At 39.5% G+C, this 21065-nt stretch overlaps 1 protein-coding gene across 1 annotated transcript in view; it reads right to left on the reverse strand.

The window, feature by feature from the left end:
- The window catches only part of TSPAN9 (tetraspanin 9), a gene marked incomplete at both ends in the record, with an annotated part of 78708 nt that overhangs the window by 56650 nt on the left and 993 nt on the right, over positions 1-21065 (reverse strand). The window lies entirely within an intron of this gene.

Raw genomic sequence — 21065 nt, forward strand, 5'->3', positions numbered from 1 at the left:
GTTCTGCTTTATTGGCATGACTGTTCACATGCAGTAGCACCCATGATAGGCAAAAGCACAAGGCGGCAGAACCATTGCCCCCAAAACCTTCACGTGAAACCAGCACTGCAATTTAAAATCACGGAACACCACACAAGAATTAGGAAATATTTCAAAGGAAAAATTTCAAGAGAGTGCTGCAGATACTTGTTAAAACCCGCTTTGGAGTATATTGCTTTGCTCTCTCCTCCACAGCTAAAACGCACTCCTCACCATTACAAGCAGGAACAATTTTACTGTCCTCTAGAGTTCTTAATTCACTTTTTTGTATTAGATTCCTCACTCTGAACATCCCTTTCAGTTCTCTCAGTAAATGGATCTATGTGAACATAAGACAGGAAAGTGCTAAATCATCACTCAACTCCCACTGAAAATACAAAAAGCTGAGCATGGAGTCAATGGAAGGACCTAGTCTTATGACTCTTCTAGTTGTATATTACTATAAGACAAGCCTCTCACTTCCAACTTCATGCCATTTTTGTTATTTCAAGAGCCCGATGACTTGCTTTCCAAATGCACACTTCTCCTTTTAGTAAAAACTAACAGTAATATCCCTCTAAAATTCACGTTTTAAAGCTTTTAAAAACAGACACACACCAGACAAAAAAGCAAACACACTGATTTTTTTTATAAGGTAATATATTCTGGGTTCTTTTTCAGTCTTTATTTTTCCCCCTGTACCTTTTGACTCATGTTTTCAAGCTTTTCTCCAGAACTGCTAGTGACAATGCTTTGTCTGTGTTTGTGGTTTCAGTTCTTTCTAGCTAGTATAATATAATAATCACGTGACTCTGGGATCAAGGCCTTATGATAACTCCTGAATAACTGGAGATTCAAACTCACAGTATTTGGCAATATTGAGATCTTTCAAAATCTAACTCCTACATTGCTATCTTATTTCCTGCCACAGTAGTTCCATTCATCTTAATGGTTTCAAATGGAGCTTTAATTAAGTATTCTTTAATTAAGGTTACACCATTAGATGTTTTGTATCTACCCATACAGTACTAGTACACATACTTCATAATAAAAATGAGCTACTACACAAAGACAAGGAATTTATTTTGGATCAAGAAGGCAGAACAGCAAAAAAGGTTAATGTTGATGAAACAAGCAGCTCAAAACATAAAACTTACTTCCACTCAGCAGTCAACAAACAAATATAAACCTGTACATTTTGTCAGGGGTTTAGTTTTTGACAATGAAGAGAGCACTAAAAAAAAAAATGTGCTGCTCTTCTAATTCAGCACAAGAACTGCAATGAGAAAAGATTTATTCTGTTCCTCGGGCTAGGCTATTTCAAATGTCACTTGTGCTCATGTAGGTACGGGAACCACGAGAAGCCAGTGGGGGAGAGATCTTATACCTACCTGACTGTTGGGCCATGTGCTGGCCAGTTGCAGTTTGCACAAAATGACTTGCTAAACCACTTTGCTTTTTATATTTGGTCACTAAAAGACAAACAATCAGCAAGCTCTGGAAGGAATTACTGAATGAAAAAAATCTACTCTTCAGGGCTAATTTTCACATAAACGAACATCACAAAAAGTAACTATAAGACACTAATATAAACAGCAGATCTGTTTATGGCAAGTGTTCCCCAACATCAAAAAGAAATACTGACATCTCCACAGCAGCTCGAAGAGAGCCATTTCCTGAGCAGGTGGTTTGAAGAACAGTCCAAGATTCTCTTCTCAGGACTTTTCCAATCAGAGGATATTCCTCACAAAGTAGCAACACTAATCTGAAGCCGAGAGCCCTCTTCTTGCTTTCAGAGACAGAGAACAAAGCACAAAAAGCTGGCCCACCTAAGCTGCTTAAAAACCTCTGTACCATTTTCATTAGTGGCAGAGTAGCTGTACTGACTCTAGCAATTACTACCTGGGTAATTATAAACCGGTCAGCCTCACCTCTGTCCGTGGGAAAGTAATGGAACAGTTTATCCTTGGTGCCATCTCAAGGCATATCAAGGATAAGAGGGCTATTAGGGGCAGTCAGCATGGCTTTACCAAGGGTAAGTCATGCTTGACCAACCTCATAGCCTTTTATGAGAATGTAACAAGGTGGATGGATGATGGCAGAGTGGTGGATGTGGTCTACCTTGACTTCAGTAAAGCCTTTGACACAGTCTCCCACAGCATCCCCACAGCTAAGTTGAGGAGGTGTGATCTAGACAATAGAGTAGTGAGGTGGGTTGCAAACTGGCTTAAGGAGAGAAGCCAGAGAGTGGTAGTCAATGGTGCGGAGTCTAGTTGGAGGCCAGTATCTAGTGGAGTGCCTCAGGGATCAGTACTGAGGCCAATATTATTCAATATATTCATTAACAATTTAGACGAGGGAACAGAGTATACTATCAGCAAGTTTGCTGATGACACTAAGCTGGGAGGAGTGGCTGACATGCCAGAAGGCTGTGCTGCCATCCAGCGAGACCTGGACAAGCTGGAGAGTTGGGCGGGGAATAACCTGATGAAATTTAACAAGGGAGAGTGTAGAGTCCTGCATCTGGGCAGGAACAATCCCACGTTCCAGTATAGGTTGGGAAATTACATATTAGAGAGCAGTGTAGGGGAAAGGGACCTGGGGGTCTTGGTGGACAACAGGATGACCATGAGCCAGCACTGTGCCCTTGTAGCCAGGAAGGCCAATGGCATCTTGGGGTGTATTATAAGGGGGGTGGTTAGTAGATCGAGAGAGGTCCTCCTTCCCCTCTACTCCGCCCTGGTGAGACCACATCTGGAATATTGTGTCCAGTTCTGGGCCTCTCAGTTCAAGAAGGACAGGGAACTGCTGGAGGGGGTCCAGCGTAGGGCATGATTAAGGGATGTGGAGCACCTCTCTTATGAAGAAAGGCTGAGGGAGCTGGGTCTCTTTAGTTTGGAGGAGACTGAGGGGTGACCTTATTAATGCTTATAAATATATAAAGGGTGAGTGCCACGAGGACAGAGTCAGGCTCTTCTCGGTGGCAAACAATGATAGGACAAGGGGTAGTGGGATCAAGCTGGAACACAAGAGGTTCCACTTAAATTTGAGAAAAAACTTCTTCTCAGTGAGGGTGACAGAGCACTGGAACAGGCTGCCCAGTTTGGTTGTGGAGTCTCCTTCTCTGGAGACATTCAAAACCCGCCTGGACATGTTCCTGTGCAACCTCACCTAGGCGCTCCTGCTCCAGCAGAGGGATTGGACTAGATGGTCTTTTGAGGTCCCTTCCAATCCCAAACATACTATGATACTGTGAATTGGCAGTTACACAAGATGCTCCATCCCAACACCATTCCACCCAATGTGTTCATGCAACGTTCGATGGAAAATGAATAAAGAGGCTAAGGTGCGACTATCTGCATTCCTCCAAGCTATCTTAAATATAAGCTCTGAAACAAAGTACTATTTCCCCTTTTGTGTCCACAGACATGCTATGGTCTTCCATGCTTACCCCAAATTATGCAGAACTGGGTACCAGGAACCTAGACCAAGAGGCCAGGCAAAGGGAATGAGCCCCAGCTTGTGCCTTAATAGGCAAAATGGATATGGATGATCACACAGTGTTTCACGTGGAGAGTTTCTTCCATTGTTCCAATCAGCCACTTGCTTGAACACCAGCTTTCACAACCTGCTAATCTCAGCCCGGTTCTACCCATTTTCCCTATCTTCATGGCTCATGAAGTCCTTCTACATTTCTTCTCCCTTCTTATATCATGTGAATTAACTCAACACCTTCAGAATGAACTCTACTCGTTTCACTGGCAAAAGGTCTACCTGTCACACCATCATTCACCGTGCTTGCATACTTTTATCCCTCTACCGGCCTCATTTTCTGAGTGCGTAAGCTTCCAAAACAGACCCTGCCTATAACTCTGCATTTACACAACACCTTGCACAACCAGGCCCAGGTCTCTACTAGTCTCTAAGACATTGCTCTGAACCTTTATCTTGTTATGCTATTTGGTCAAATAAAGATATCACCTCTTCCCACAAACCTCAACATGATAATAAGAGGACAATAATAATGGTGGCAAAAACAACAGCAGTATCACTGTGTAAGATCCACATAATGAGCACAAGGTATAGCAGGGAAAATACCTAACTGCGATACCACTTTGGGACATGAATTGAAGAATAGTCTGTGCACCTGGACATGATGTGAAATTTAAGAAGGCAGTGCATAATTACCCAGGCTGGTCTGGGCTAGAATGCTAGGATTAGCACAACACTTCTGAAAGCTGGCCAGGAAGGCCGTTTTGCTAGATGGCCCCAGACACTATGTGAGGCATCATTTTTACATATATTTGAGAAAAGTGCTTTTACTGATCTGCCTGAGTTACTTGCAGCATCAATGCACTGGACCAGTATCAGCCCAGAAAACCAAGTGTTCTTCCCTGGTGCATCAAAAACACACTCTTTGCTATCTCAATTTTTCTGCAGATTTCTCAGCCAGTTACTCAGAGACATCAAAGTAAACAGTGACCTAATTTTGACAAAGTGGTTTCATAAGGTAAAGATAACCTAATTCTTCCCTAGTCCCAAAACCCCTCTTGCTGATAAATGACCTTCTCTTTTGGCAATAAGAGGAATGAACAGAATATGCAAACTGGAAATTAAAAGGCCTTGCTTTTCCTTGAGATCATTTAGGTTGATGTGCATAAACACAGAAGAAGAGTATGAAATATATTAATTTGCAGCTCTGCATCCTAAGACCTGGGCAACCAAATCTTTTGCTTCACTAAGTAACAGGATCAGGGGTCATGAAGGAAAGGTTTTTTTCCTCCATGGTACAACACTGCTTTATTTCTTAGGTATACAGATGTTTTATTCAATTTTCTTCAGCAACCCTGAATAGAGTCAAGAAAGGTTTTGATCCAACAGTTCCAATTAGAGTTAGTAAGTGAGTATAGCCAAAGACATTTGGAAAATATGGTAGATTCCTACCATATTACTATTCTGATCAAAAAGGAAACAATTTCAACAGAAAACTGTATTGAAAAGCAAAGATTAGACAAAACAATCAGGATAGAGATCAGCTTAGCATGATTTATCCTTATGCGTGGCTTGAAAAAGCGTAGGAGGGTAAGATATGGAATGGTCACAGACTTTCCAGGAAACAGGCTAAATGTATGGGCTCGTTAACCACAGGTAGTGAAGGAGAGAAGAGCTTCTATGCAGCATGATCCTGGGTATTCTCAGAGGAATGCTTCAGTAAGGACGTGCAACAGATGAAGGTAAATTTTACCTTCCATCACTCTTGCATTACTATGAATGCAAGTATAAAAGGGCTAGCTTTTCTTAGAGCAACATCTTACAACTGTTACATCACTGTACACAGAATCTTCACACATACACACACACAACCATGTAGCTATTTGCAGCCACCACTAAAATAATTATTTATTAAATAAAATGAAATAATCCAAACTAAGAATAACGCTAAAAATACTTTATTAGAATAATGGCTATCTACCTTTTTTGGATTGCTTTCTAGCCAGAATGCTTGCTCGGCATTCACTTTTCACTTCTGCAATCTTCATCCCTTTAGAAGGCCACATGTGTGCATGGCAGCATCATGTTACATTATCTGTGAATTTAATTGCACAAAACTCAGTGCACTTTCTTTCAAAAGTACCATTCATGACTTCTGAAGATTTCTTTCTAATTACATCAATAGCATACACTCCCATGGAGTGTAAAACCAGCAAGTCATCCACCCTGGCCTTAGAACCTCAAACAAAATGTTTTTTTGAAGTGGCAAGATTGCATGTGCTAAAGAAAACACCAGGCTTCACCATGAAAGCTTTGGTTCACCTTGGACAATGCCCATTACTGGAACGCAAGGAAATGGAAACTTCTGTTCATAAGGACAACTCAGCTACTAAGAGCAACAGGAAGAAACTTCCAAAATTCTCCTGGCTAGGATCTATTACTGTCATATCCTCACTGAAAGGTAGATACAATATCCTCTCTGTCTCCTTCACAAGTACTCTTCTCTAACAGATGATGAGTTTACATGTGTAAAGATCCACTGTAATTAAAACCTCTGTTCTCATTAGTCGTCCTCCAAGAATATGACAGCTCTGGCTCTCTCTTTCTGATGAGCCTGTGCTTCATTTTACAGTAAACAGCAGCCAGGAAAAAAAAAAACGCAGTCAATTTCTAACCCGTGGTTGTGTGGAGGAGCTGGATTGAAGACCTCCAGGAGACACTCAGAGAGACCATTCATGAAGCTGGGCTGGGAATCCCAGCCTAGGGGTGAAGACAGACCCTAATAATCAGCATCAGTTCATCTGTCATCTGGATTCATGTAGTGCGATTCATATTCCCTTCACCTTTCAATTACTTTTCTCATTTCAAGAGCTCTCTCCACGTTTACAATCAATTCCTTATAATCAAAGCCCTACAATTATTTTTGGTACACAAAAATAGCAAACTAGAGAGACATTAGCAGGACTCTAGCTTTATAAAGGCACAGATTTACTTCTTCCCCCTTCCTGCAATTACTCTCCTCCTCTCCAGCTGGAAAAGCCAGAGGGACACCACAGATAAAACACCTTTTTCAAGAGTCATTTACCTTCCACAGAGTCTACAGACCACTCTGGATTCAGGGCCACTTCAGAATGGAGACATTGCAGACTATTGGAAGCATCCACAGAATTACTGACTTGAAAAATCCTTAACACCCTAGAAAGACCATAATCGACTAGCAGTCCTAATGGGAGGAAGAATAAAATTGCAGTCAAGACATTTAATCAAACCTCTGGAGACATGGGTTCAACTCTCAGGTCTTTCATAAATCACTCTCTAACTTCATATTCCAGCTGCACCATCTCTAAATTCATATGGAGAAGTATTTCCTGGTTTGAGTCACAAACTTTCAGCTCATGGGAGCACTTTTAATTGCCTTTTCATTCAGAATCTCATCAAGCAGAACCCCAGTTGCTGAGTGGTATCCTGAGATGGTACCTTCTGCACATGGCAACATTCGCAGAGCCCCACTGTGCTCCACCTGCTCAGTTTTGGACCCCTCACTACAGGAAAGACATTGAGATGCTGGAGGGAGGTTCAGAGGAGGACAACAAGGCTGGTGAGGGGTCTGGAGCACAAGTCTGATGAGGAGCAGCTGAGGGGACTGGGGCTGTTTAGCCTGGAGAAAGGAGGCTGAGCAGAGACCTTATTGCTGTCTACAACTATCTGAAAGGAGGTTGCAGCATGGAGGGTGTTGGTCTGTTCTCCCGAGTAGCAAGTGATAGGACAAAACGAAATATCCTCAAGTCGCACCAGGGAAGGTTCAGATTGGATATTAGGAAATATTTCTTCACTGAAAGAGTTGTAAAGCAGTGGAACAGGCTGCCCAGGGAAGTAGTAGAGTCACCATCCCTGGAGGTGTTCAAAAGACGCATAGATGAGGCTCTTAGGGACATGGTTTAGTGCTAGATTTAGGTTATGTTTGGACTCAGTCTTAACGGTCTCTTCCAACCAAAATGATTCTATGATTCTGTAACAGTAACGGTTTTGCAGGCAAGTTCTCTTCTTCAAGAAGTTCATACAGTTCTATTGTGCAGGGTCTCATTAATTCAACAACGCCAATATTTGTGTGAAACATGCAGATCTGGTCCTGGGCTAGATAAGCAGTAGAAGGACAAGAAGTGAAAAGTTCTCCAAGTTACTTCAGTCACCAAGGTCAATAGACATGACTACATACTTCACAGGTGGGGCACTCAGAGCATTTAAGCCATGTATGGCTTGAATGCTTTGAGTACAGATGACACTCATGGGGTCAGCCCTATCTGACTACATACCCAGGTTAGCCTCATCCAGTAACAAAACAAAGGGGCCAGTAAGAAATTGTCACCTCACATTCCCGAGTTACCTATAGAAATCCCCTTCACTAGAGCTCTCCTAAGTATGAGGTATGTATACTTCCATAAGGTTGGAAGAGCTGGACACCTATAAGATATGAACGGCTGCATTAAGTGTCATTTTTATACAACTCTCAGACCACAAGAACATAGCTAATAGAATGTCTTCAGAGGTTATTACAACTACAGCACAAAAAAAGGGGGGCAGTCTTGGCGGGGGGAAACAGAGAGGTGATCTATAGCAGATACGGGATCTGACTAGAAGGAAGAAAAGTACACAGTGCTACTCTCAGGTCTACCATGTCCTCCTGCATGACCCTGGTTAAGACAGTTAAACTCTCTGTATCTCAGGTGCCTACTTTGTAATCCTTAATCAAGGGCTTTGAAATTTGAAGAAGAAAAGTGTCAACACTCCTTGTCCTGATCTTCATCTTGGAGTTTTTGTCAAGTTTCTCTTTCAGGAGGGTTAGCACAGGAGAAGCAGTATGCTTCTCTCGAGTGTTGACTTTATTTATTTATTTGACTTATGCTCATGAAAGGCAGCGGTAGAAAGCAACTTGCAGATAACCACAAAGTAAACTTGGTATGTCCCAGATCCTCTGGCTCTTCTTACTTTTGACCCCCTGTTTTTACTTAGGCAGCAAAAACCTGCAAGGTCTTTAATCTACAACACAGATAAACACAATATAATACACTCATGCTTCCCTCTGCCAGTATATCCCAAACCTATTTGAAAGGCATCATCACCAGGCACCTTTTTGTGAGCAAATCTATTAAAGGAAACCTCTGTAAAGAAACTGCCTCAAGGCTACAGTTCAGTGGTAGCTCTGGTAGTGTTCCTGTGCTGTTGGCTTGCACTCGCTTGGAAAGTCCCCATGAAGTCATAAACAAATGGAGCTCTTTATGCTTTTGCCATGGGATCACACGGATGTATCAGTCCAGAATGAGTGGGAATCTGTTTTACAAAATCACACCATTCTGAAGATAGAAGAATGGACTCATTTAAGCAGATCTTCCCAATTCAGTGCCTTTGAATAAGGACTGTTTAATAAAAGCTCCTGCTATTTGTCAGTTGAAATGTGTTTTCTATCCCTATTGCTATATTTGAATGACTAGGCTCTGAAAACAACTTTTAAAAGGCTCTTCCTAATTAATACCTTGAACAGAGATAACCTGGTGTCACATGACTTAACAGCAACTAAATCAAGGTCAGGGTTTTTGCCTAATGCCAAAGACATTTTAAATTAAGTCTCCCGCTAAATGACATACAACTCTATTCACAGAAAAGAAAAACTACAACTGCAACAACAACAAAAAAGTAAAAAAGGCATGTGTAGTGTGTACTCTCTGTGTTTCTTAGCCATTTTTTAGATTGAAATAATGGGACATCTAACTTAAGCAAAAGAAGCACTACAAATACTACCTAATCTTTCAGATGAAAAATAATTTGGGGTCCATCCAGCACAGTGATGACATTCTCATGTCTCAGTGGCAAGCTCTGTGTTCTCAAGGTTTTTCTTTTTTAAGCATGTATTCCTGATTCTATACACTGCCTTTTGTTTTAGCACTGCTGTGCTCAATTCCAGCCCTATAACAGATCTTAAGTCAATATAGTCTATATAATCCTAAGCAGTCACAATTCAATAGGCCTGCTTTTCCTCTTCATGGTATTGGGTTTGGAAGTTTCCTTTGCTAAACCTGCCCACAACACATCCTATAACACAGCCAGCCTTGAGCTGACTACCCAGAAAATACATTGCATCAATGACCAAACATAAATCTATGCTGATACACCAGCAAAAAGAGCCACTGCTGAAATGAATGTCACATCAGGTTGCAGTCTCAGAGGAACAGACAGGAGACACTACAGGGCAGAAATAATAAATGAGGAAGCCTTCTTCACTTCCCCAAGCTGCAATGAAACGAAAAACTTTCCCAGACTGTCATTTAAGCGGTATTGTAATTATAGCTTATATAGAACCTTTTGCTAATAAGTTAAAGACAGAAAGAAGGTTCTTTAAAGGGTGTTGAGCTTCGCTCAGCAGAAAAAAAGAAAAAAAAATCTAATGATTATCCACTCAAAAATTTGAAGTCATGTCAGTGAACTGTGTGCTAGCAGGCACAATGCTACTGGATTTATAAAAGCAGTGCTTCACACAAGTACAAATGAAGCCTCTCAGCTCTCTCTGATGGAGGCTGGGAAAAGAAGCAAAGAAGCCAGCAGCTGTTATTCCTCAGAAACCTGATCATAACCTCATTAGGATTTTTGCTTCCCCCACTCAGTTACTCAAATTTTGAATGATGAAAGAGCAGGTACAACATTAGTACTAGCAAGGCTGGGCATGGAGAACAGATACGTAGGTGCACCACTAAACTTGGGGCAGCAACAACTTGTGTGCTGTGGATTCTGACAAAAGAACAGATGAGGAAGAAATAAAGGATGCTTTTATCCATATAGACCATATAGAATTACAATAATGTTGTTTTCTGTTGGAGCAAATGAAGGACTCAGCATTCCAATTCAATGTGAATCACGCAAAGCCGATTTATTACAGAAACAAGCCTCCTTATATATGCAGTTATTTCCTGATCACGTGTCCACACTCCAAGCATGCATTAACTGACTGGATATCATCTATGTTCACAAGCTGTCCACGCACCCGAGTCTCATTGCTGATAGGTCTGTTGATTTACGTTGTATTGCTGCCTTGTAGCTGCTGAGCTGTTTTACTCCCACAGCAGATCCTGTTTTCAGCTTTTCAAGGTGGCCTTGAAACTCCTTTGGGCCTGGCTACTTCAATAACAAATCTCCATCTAACAGAAACCCATCCACAGTTTTCCTTCATTTATATTAATTTTATGCATATCCTTCTTGAATATGTTTACCAGAGAATTCTCTGTAGATCTAGAATCAGGATCTCCTAACTGGGATTGTAAGAATTCTTGAATAAAGAGGAAACAGAAAACATCCAGATCCAAACAAGAAATTCTTTCTCTTTTCCATTGCTCTGGCTCTACTCCCCTATCATCCTGCTGTCCTGTACTGCTATCTGCTCTTCTGCACTCCTGAGAGTCTCTCAAGATGCAGGAACTTGGACAGCAAATACCTATGGAACAGTTACACAAAAAAAACACAAAACAAGGTGGACCATCACCAAAAAAATAGCAGCATCAGGGATATAGAAAATAAGGATAGCCTCAAGCAAAACCAAAGCTTTCCCTATCTTTTTCCAGAAAAATTAGAAGTAAAATCATCCTTGACTTTCTAAATTGGATTTATAGGAGAAGTATATAATTCAGTGTATCTTCAGCATGTAACATACAGTAAGTATTTCAGCTTTCCAAAAGCATGTGCTGCTCCATTCAGGATATGCCACTTGGAATAGGATGGAGAAAACTCATTAAATTACTTGTTTATTATTCACACTACAGGAATGTGAATTCTATCAGCAAAATGAATCAGTCAGACAGCAAAGAGCTATTCTCTGGAGTCTACATTAATCAGCCCAACAAGCTGTCACTAAGGATTGGGTCAGGCTCATAACATAGCATCCAACCAGTGGGGAAAAAAATCCACGAGACTGCTGAAATAGGGAACAGTTCACCCATTTAAAGTTGTCCCCAGAGGCTTGTGTCAATTGTTTATTACTGCTCAAACACAGCTGCAGAAGCTTTTAAGTGAGAAACCTGCACTCTTGGACATTCCAGAACTACATGAGTTCTGTAAAAATGCTTGAATCTAACTATTTCTGTGAGGATGAGCAAGATAAAGTATCCTGAAAGAAATACTGTTGGGCTCTAATATAGCCCTCTGAAGAAAGCACATTCAGGAACCTGAAAAAGGACTAAAACTAGGACACATGTCAGAACAGATATGCTGTTGGGAAACACAGAGTTGTCATGCAGTCTGCACTTCAATAAAATGTTTAAGAAACCAAATACCTCTATTTCTACAGACTATTTTTCATAAAGACACATTGTTTTCAAGGTTTAGCTGTTCCTCAACCTTCCTCAATGTAAGTCTAAAATATAAAGTATCATTTAAAAAAATGCCACTTGTGTGAATATAAAACACCACAACCATTAACCCACCCCACTTCCAGCCCTAGTAAAAATCATGAACTCCTAAAATCTCATTATTCTGAGATATTTATCCTGTTAATTAGACTAAGCATAACAGAGAAAACAAGCACTAGCAGAACTGCGGGAGCTCTTAGCAGACCAGAAAGAAAAGTACCGTGGAAAGAAAAAAAGCAGTCAGCAGTTCCAATAAATACTGTGAAGCAGTATAACACATACAGCAATACATAAAATCAATATTCTGTACTAGAGAACACAATCATACACTGTGGCTGCTTGGATGGGGGAGCGATAAGATCAATGTTTTTGTTCTTGTCAGCACTTGTGCAACTCTACATTTTCTAGCTGGATGGAGTTTAAAAGTCTAACTTACAGTGACACAGCTGCAGGATGGGCTACAAAAACTACGGAATGGCTCAAAGCAGCAAAAGTGTTTTAGCTGAAGTGTACTTCAGGAGAGGCTACAAGGGGAAGGAGTTCAATCCACTCTTGGAGGGACAACCAAAAAGGCTGAAAGTGTTTAATTGCAGCAATGTATTATGAGTATAAATTCTCAAAAGTGAGGAAGGAAACATTTCTGTTCTCACAATAAAGCTGCTTCAACTCACTGAAATCTGTATGGAGTGCTGTGCATGCTGCTGCTCTCAACATTAAAAGCTACACCACAGTATACCAGGTCACCATAAATATTAGTATAAGAATTTAAATCCTGCCCCAGGCTGTATTGGCAAGACTACATCCAGCAGATCAACAGATGTCATTATTCCACACTACTCAGCACTTTCTACATCACACTTGGACTATTGTCTTCAGGTTTGGTCATCCCAGCTCAAGAAATTGGAGACTGCCCAGCAGAGAGCCACCAAGACAAACAATGGGTACAAGTTGCTTCAGGGAAAATTTTGGTGTCGCTGTAAGAAAAACTGAGAACAAATTGAATGAATTGAGAACAATTAAACATTGGAATAGATTACCAATAAAAATCATAGACTCTCTCTTGCTGTAAATGCTCAAGGCTGAGCCTGAAAGGGCCTCAGGTAACATAAACTAAGGCCTTGCTTTCGACAGAAGGTTGTTCTCTACAGGTTCCTATCAATCTGGAATTTTTCTATGATTCTGAGAACACTAAACGTCAAACACAGTTGCTTTACCTGTCTTAACATGTAACATTTTATTTAGATTATCAATTTAAATGCTCACAGCAGAATGACAGAAACCTTACCCCCAACATCTAATAAATGATAAAGCACAAGAATGATTTTTTCCAATTAATTTGTAAATGGAAGAACAGGCTAAGAAACAAAATAAGGATAAACTTCAAAAATAATGCTGACTTCTATTTCCAACTGAAGGCAGAAAGAATAAAAATTCCCAAGAAAACGGGATTATAACCTGCCAAAGTAACAAATAAGTCTGTCACACCAAGGTCATAATTCATAGCACCTCCACAGGTCATTTCTATGAGCAGACTAGATAACACATTAAAAAGATCTGAAGAAACACAAAAATAACAAAACAGGATCAAAGAGAACACTAACTATCTGCATTTTAAAGTACATTCCATAAGACACAAACTCGATGTTGCACTGAAAGGTATAAACCCAACATACTCCCAGATGCTGACAGTGGGGAAAAAAGATCCCACCAGAGAGTTCTTTTTACATTCCACCTGCTGAAAAAGCCATTAGGGCAAATGATGCTCTGGCAGTAGAAGACAAACATATGGCTTGAGGGGCTATGGAAAGCAGGAAGAATTGCCAGATACACAACAAGAAACTTTTTTGTCTTATCTCTACTTTCTGTAAGTCTTGAATATAATGATAGTTTATCTATCATTTATGGAATTATTTTAACAGCTAGTCTGTAGTCATTAAAAACATATTACAATGGACACTACAGAGTCTTCTCCTTGTCTGTCATCTATTGGATGACAATCTCCAGAAGAGATCTTCAGTTTTCTCAGTGACACTTTGCAGGTGGTAGGGAGGTTTAGGCTTTATGTTATTTGTCATGAGAAAATTTGCACCCTTCTAGGTACTTCTGGAAGTCATTGACATGCTAGACCTCTGGAGCACACAGCCAAAAAAAGGATGGTTCTAAATGTGAAAGGAGTTTTGTGCCTGTGGACCATGTTGCACAAGCATATGGAGTTCAGAGGGGGTTTCCTGCATCAAGTCTCTCACCAGGCATGGCACATAACAGATGTATTGTTGCTTAAGACACCAAAGTCTAAATGGATCCAGATTCAATTTCAGTTTAACTTTGTACAAGTCTTTTAGTAGGACACATCTACATCATGGATATAGACAGATTAAAGCTGTCTCTGCCCAAACTAATCTGGAAATGAAAGTGCAGGGAAGACCGCTGCAAAGACACCAAAGTTCGAGACAGGTGATTGGCAGGATTTCTGAGTTCACAGACAATGCCAGTCACATGCAGTCGAGGAGAACTCAACACAAGCCTACCCATGCTGAATTGCACTACATGTGTGTGTACTTGCTAGTTCTGATTTCCAACAGCTCTCAGCTCTCTATCCTGTGCTCCACCATGCACTCTTTTTTTTTGGTGGCCCGCCTTTCTATCTGTATCAGGAGGATAAAAACACTGCCTACACACAAAATGTGTCAAGAGGATAAATACATTTAAGTGGTCCTAAGGCACTCTGAGATCATGGCAACAGATGTAATATCAGTTCCTTAAAGCAGTGAAAATGAAGATGGCATGGCAATCAAAAGTCTAAGGAAAGAGCAACTGAGAACATAAAGTTCTGGTTTTACTCTAATTCAACTGTCTCTGCATCCAGAGGACAGTGCAGAAGAAAAGGCACTCTTTGGGACACAGCAGTAGCTAGATGAAGTGCAGAAAAGGGGTAGGGGGCTACAGAAGTACAGGACAATAAGATTCTTAACAACTGAATTAGTTTAAAAGTACTACAAAATGAGACAAAATGAGATGTTTACATTTCTGAATTACAATCCATTGACACACAGCTCTCTTACCTGCTTAAGATCGTAACTGGTTGGAAACTCTCCAAGACAATAAAAAGGAAGTAATCAGTCTTGCAAAGAACCCATCCTACTCAGCAGTGACACAGCTACTAACAAAATATAACTACTCAGCAGCATCATTTAAAGAAAAGTGTGCTTAATACATCAACCAAGAACCTTAAAAGAACAAGCCTCTGATTCAGAAGTAGCCTTTCCAGTAATTTGCAGTTCTCTGAGCAAATTAAGAGAGAAAATTTGATTGGATAGTACAGTGACAATTCTTTTCCCTCTGTTTCATTTTTGCATTATTTCAGACTCAGTGATTGTACACTATGGTACACAGAGATGGTTATATATATATATATATATATATATATATATATGACAGAATTACTCCAAGTTAACTGCTTCCACTCTTAACCATTACAAAACTGCTTGGCTTAAGTTAACATGCTTTGCATCACATGTGCAGCACAGTAGAAACGTGCACACAAGCAACTAATGCATTTCTGCTCATGACTAGTAATTCATTAAGCTGATGAACCCCTACAGACTATAGTCATCTGTTCACAATCTTACCTTCATCCATAGCTCAGGAGTGTCTTGCTTCAGTCTTCTTTACCATAAACAAATTAAAAAACACTAATACCCACTTATTTTAGAAAAAAGAAAAAAAACAAACCTTGGTCACAACTCCTTACAGTATTAAAAATTAATAATTCTGCAAGCAACAAATGATTAGCATATCAGTTTCTATTGGTTTTAATTCCTTGCAGTAACTCTGAATATGCGTCATACACTTTAAGAATCAACGACGTAGTCATTTGCTACTGCAGACATACAATTTGTACCTACAACAGTAGAAACTGTACCAGAATGCAAATGAAACAGAAGTATGTGGAAATCCACAAAAGAAATAAGATACAAATTCAATCCCTGATGCCTCATGGCCTGTCAGTGTGACATGGGAAAACGTACAGACACTAGCTCAATGTATTTTCAAACTAATAATTTGTTTCAGAAAGTTGTGAAATCGCTTAGAGTTCAGCACCTGCAGTCATTTCTGTGAAGTGATACTAAAATGATTAAGTTTTATGTGACCACCACAAGTTCAGCATTCACTGTTCAATAACACACCTTCAGCCACATTAGGTTCCTTAACTTTGTTTGGAAGATGTGGTTTATTTATTTCTGCAAGATATTTAAAGCAAAGCCCAAAGATATCCACCAGAATTCCTCCTTTGATTCAAAGTTTCCATGAGTTGCTGAAAGGTTGGGAAACCTTACAAATAATATGGGATAAAGACAGAGAAGCTACTAAGTATCCTATAGCATATTATCTGTGATGACTTGGCTGCCAATTAGGAACATCCTAACCTCAGGTACAGCAAATCCAATTAACGGAACTTTGTTTCCACAAATTGGACTTCATCCTCCCATCTTCTCCACCCAGGTCTTGCTCTGTGTCAGCAGCATTTAAATAAGCAAATTAGATGCCTCCTTGGACAGTCAGATAATGGAGTTATAAGCTCATCCTCTACTCACATGAGGAAGATTATGCCCCTTTGGATCAGCCTGTTGGAGATTTACTTACCTGAAAGGTAGCAGGAACAGACAAAAAGAGAGCATGCTAACACAGGCCTAATCAAGCAGCTTACTGAAATGTTCTTTATGGGTCTAGGATCCACAGATAAGTAAAAAACAGTACGGTTATTAAGTTTATTCAGTGTTAACAATCATGATTATAACCATCACTTTATAGAAGTTGATATAATAATTTTTTAAAAAGTAGGGGAACTGAGACACAGAAGGCTGAAGAAATTTGCTTAAAGTCACGCAGACAGCAGATACGAGGAACAGAGCCTGAGTCATGTATTTAGCGATTTAGCTCTGGGAGTACAGCGGGGCAGGGAGGCCTGGAGGAAAGTAATTTGATTTCCAATTTGAATTTCTTATTCTGCTCCCCACTTTCAATAACTATAAACCTCCCCATATACAAATTATTAAATTATGTCCAGCAGGCTACATTATAATAGATGTGTGCAACAATCTGCCTTTTGAGTAATGGATAAGCTCATAGTTTATCCAGAATAACAGATGCAAAAGGTGTTCACACCTACCTACAGCTAGAGTAAAAACACTTCCATACTAAAAGATAACAACAATCATTAAAAAAAACATGCAAATAATGCTCCCAAAACATCAAGAAAATAAAAGAACCTGAATAGAAAATGCTGTTAGCAAAAGCAGTTAGTGAGAGGAACACTGTGAAAAATGCCGTATCAGATGTCTTCCCTATCAAGTAGAAACAGTTTAGACCATAAAACCAGTTATGGAGCCTTCATCACCAGGATTAACCAGTCTAACTCAGCTCTGAAGCAAACCTTCCTATTTTAAATTAAAACCAGTCTCAAACCTCAAATAATGTTTGAATATTATTCTGTAATGTCATCGTATAGGATTTTAAATGGACTTTATTTACATTATATTCATTAGGATACCACACCATTTGAACTAAAATTACCTTTCCTTCTCCTCCCAGTCAAAACCTTGACATGCTAAAATGTTTATCTAATTGTTCTTCCTCACTGAGATGCACGTTTGCATAGGCACACCAACAATGCTATACCATTTGGAGAGGAATCTAAAACTAAAAGGTGTGATATTTCACAACTTACCAAATTCCTACTAGAAACTGTATTCTTCTTGTTAATGTGACTGAAAACATTAGCTTTATCCAGATTTCACGGTCTTGCTTTTTTTTTTTTTTTTTTGAGGGGTTGTTGGTTGGGAGTTTTGTGTTTGTTTGGAGGTTTTGTTTGTTTTGGGTTTGTTGTGCACTACAGCGTATATTCCAGTTTGGTATAAATAAGTATGGATTACCTTATATAAACCATTCTAAAATTATTAGCTGCTTTACAGCACAAATAGCTCTGATAGCTGCCAGACCCAGAGAATGGACATGCTCCCTTTCTTTTAGTCTGATCTGAGACTTTAGTAAAAGTCATCTGCATGGCTGCTGTACTACTGCCTTTATACTCACTGATAAACACACAACTTTATTTTTAATCTACAGGAAAAAAAAATTAATTACTTCCACCACAAGACAAAATTAGACAAATAATTAATGCAGAAAAATACTCTTCAGGAGCAATAGTTTTTACCCATTATTTTAATAAGAGCATATCCATGAAAAATTTGCTGTATTTGACTTTTTCCTGCTACCAGGAAGTTTCTTGCTACCAGCAAGTTTCCAGCCCATCTTTTTCTCTTCTAGTCTTGTGTTTTAGCAAAAGGAAAATGTTTCCAACCTGTTATAAAATTTACTCTGAAACTGAATATTAAATATCTGAATTGGTAAATCTGACTCCATTTAACTTGGATAAATTAAAACTTCTACTTATAATTACACCATTAATATATAGATTTATATTTTTTATATATATGTGAAAACAATTATTGTAATCCTTTTCTCTACTAAAACAATGAAGTGAAATCTACCATAGAAAAACATATACCCTAATGTTTATATGTGGTCATTACCTTCCTTGGCAATGAAGCTGCTATCTGTAGAAGCAAAAATCAGTATTTTATTTCTTCTGCAGAGCTATATTGGGTACTTTGCAACCTCCATATGTTTGCAAATAAATATTCTTGAAGGCAAACTAAATCAACTAACAATTGTGGTTGCCCAGTCCCTTTGCAAAACATGTAATATTATGCGCTTAGGATGAATTCAGTGTAAATCATCATCCTAGCCACACAATTAAGTACTATAAGCTTGCTTAACCCTCAGCTCAGACTTTCCTAATCTCTAAAAGAAAGCAATGCCAGATGGCGAAGAACAGCTGCTAAGAATCAGAGGGCCACAGAGAAATACCTGAAGCTCTTAGTGATATGGTAGGGAAACACCTTCTGTTTCAACTTACTGCTGGGCCCCACTTCGATCAACTTGCTTTGCAGAACTCATATGCAATCCTTCCATGTTAACTAATACACATGCTACTAGTGTTCCAAACACCATTTTTCTACAGCAGAACAACACTTCCCATGAGAGAGGCTTTCTGCTACCACAGGCTCAGGACAATGTAGCATTGTGGCAAGCAAGCAGGTCACATGGATTGCCTATTGCAGCTGTACGGCTGCTAGACTGGCACGTCTTTAGAGATTCCATGAAACAGGTTTTCCACTTCTGTTTCCAGTTGCCTAAATCGAATCCTGTATTTAAAAAAGAAAGAAAAAAAAAAAGCTGCTTGCCTTTGTCAGAAGATAACAGTGTGGAAGTGGTCTCCTAACCTCTGAAGATCAGGAGTCTCATTCCGGTTTGAATTACAGGTTCAGAAAATTTAATGCTTAAAAATGAGTCTTCTCTTTTTAAAAATAACGCACCTGCCATTACAAATGATAAGTAGTCACTGTTCAAGAGAAGGCCACAAATTCATGGTTTTGGATTTGGGTTTCTCAACAGAAACTCAGAAGAAAGCAATGAGAACAGGCAAACCTGGGAATGGAAAAAATGAGTTAAGAAGAAAGACAGGATCAAAATAGCAGGGAGTGCTTCAGGACAGGATAGGAGTGGAGGGCACTGGCAGAGCTGCATGGAGAGTCCAGGACTGGGCTAGTAGGAGAGTTCAGCCAAAGTGAGAGATCTTGCAAATGTCAGCAAGGAGCACATATAGATCCAAACCTCCAGACCCTGTCAGACAGCCACAGCAGAACCAATGTAGATTTCTTAGTATGAAACCAGAGGCAGTAAGCTACAGAATCACCATTCCAGAGTATAATTTTCATTCTGTATAGCCTGCTTCATACAAAACACATTTTTAGAATATTAGACTGAGATGTGGTGACAAAGTTGAAAAACAGAAAGAAAATTTGTATAAGCCTCACAACAAAAGCCATGATGGGGAGGGTGTAAAGAGGATTAAAAGGTATCAGTAAGAGTTGAAGAAGCATAGGGTACCACAGAACTGCTTCAGATAGTAGGCTAGTTTTAACCTAAGAAGGAATGTGTTTGTATAAATATACAGTGGGAGCTGAGCAGACAGAAAAGGGTACACAGATGAGATCTGAAGTATTTTTTGTGAGTTCAAGGAATAGGAAAACAGGCTCTGAAGGCCTGATGCAGAATCAAGAAAATTCCTGCTTGGGAAGGAGTTAAAAGCAAACAAAGATATTGAATCTAAGGAGGTGAGGGGTAAGAGATACCTAATAGAGGACATGAGTAATGACACCAGAAAAAATCTGTTCCAAAACTAATCAGAACATATAGCATATGAAAAAAAAAAAAATACTTCTGAGGTTTCAAGTAGCATTAAATCAAATAGCCAGTTTGATATAAATCTGGTGTGTTCAAAATTATTTATTCCAGTAACAGTTAAGGCAACCTTCTGGTAGGGTTTGCATACAGAAAAGAAAACAAATTTAAAAAATCACAAGTGAACTTTGATCAGATGTTCTTCAGTGATCAGCTGTACCTTTCTATTTAAGTAAGACTCCCACAAGTTCAGTGATTGTAGCATTTCAGTCTATTACCAATAAAACCTTACTGTTGTGTGAGTGGTTCAACACCATACCAAATCTCCTGTTAACTCTTAATCTTAAAGGTTACTTCAGTAAATGGGTCAAGATAAACAGAGAAGCTGCAAGTGAGACTTGTAATTTGAACAATGATATCTCTACACCAGAGGAAGATATCTGAACAAGACTGTTAATGCTCCTTTTTCCAAAATCAATCCAGAGATGGTGTTTTCATTTATTTATGAGGTACCTTGTATATTTCTGGATCACAACCATGAATGATTTTGTTCACATGCCCAAGTTTTGCATTCATCAGGAAAACAGTGATCTTTGATTTCAAACTAAGCGAACCATTTCATATTGGGCTATATTCATGCAAACTCAGTACTTCAATTAGCCTGTGATTTCTTCAGCAGTACTGATCACTCTAGGATGCCTAGCTGCCAGGTGACTTAACTTTTCCTCCCTCTCTTGTACATGACAATACTTTGAGTAGCCATTAGGCTTTTAACTTGTTTGCTGAGGCATTGTTACAACTTCTCATGCCTCTTGGCTGATGAAGGAAAACCAGCTGTGATCCTTCAGAAGCAAGTGC

This window comes from Nesoenas mayeri (genome assembly GCF_963082525.1).
Source record: "Nesoenas mayeri genome assembly, chromosome: 1".
Classification (NCBI taxonomy): Eukaryota; Metazoa; Chordata; class Aves; order Columbiformes; family Columbidae; genus Nesoenas; species Nesoenas mayeri.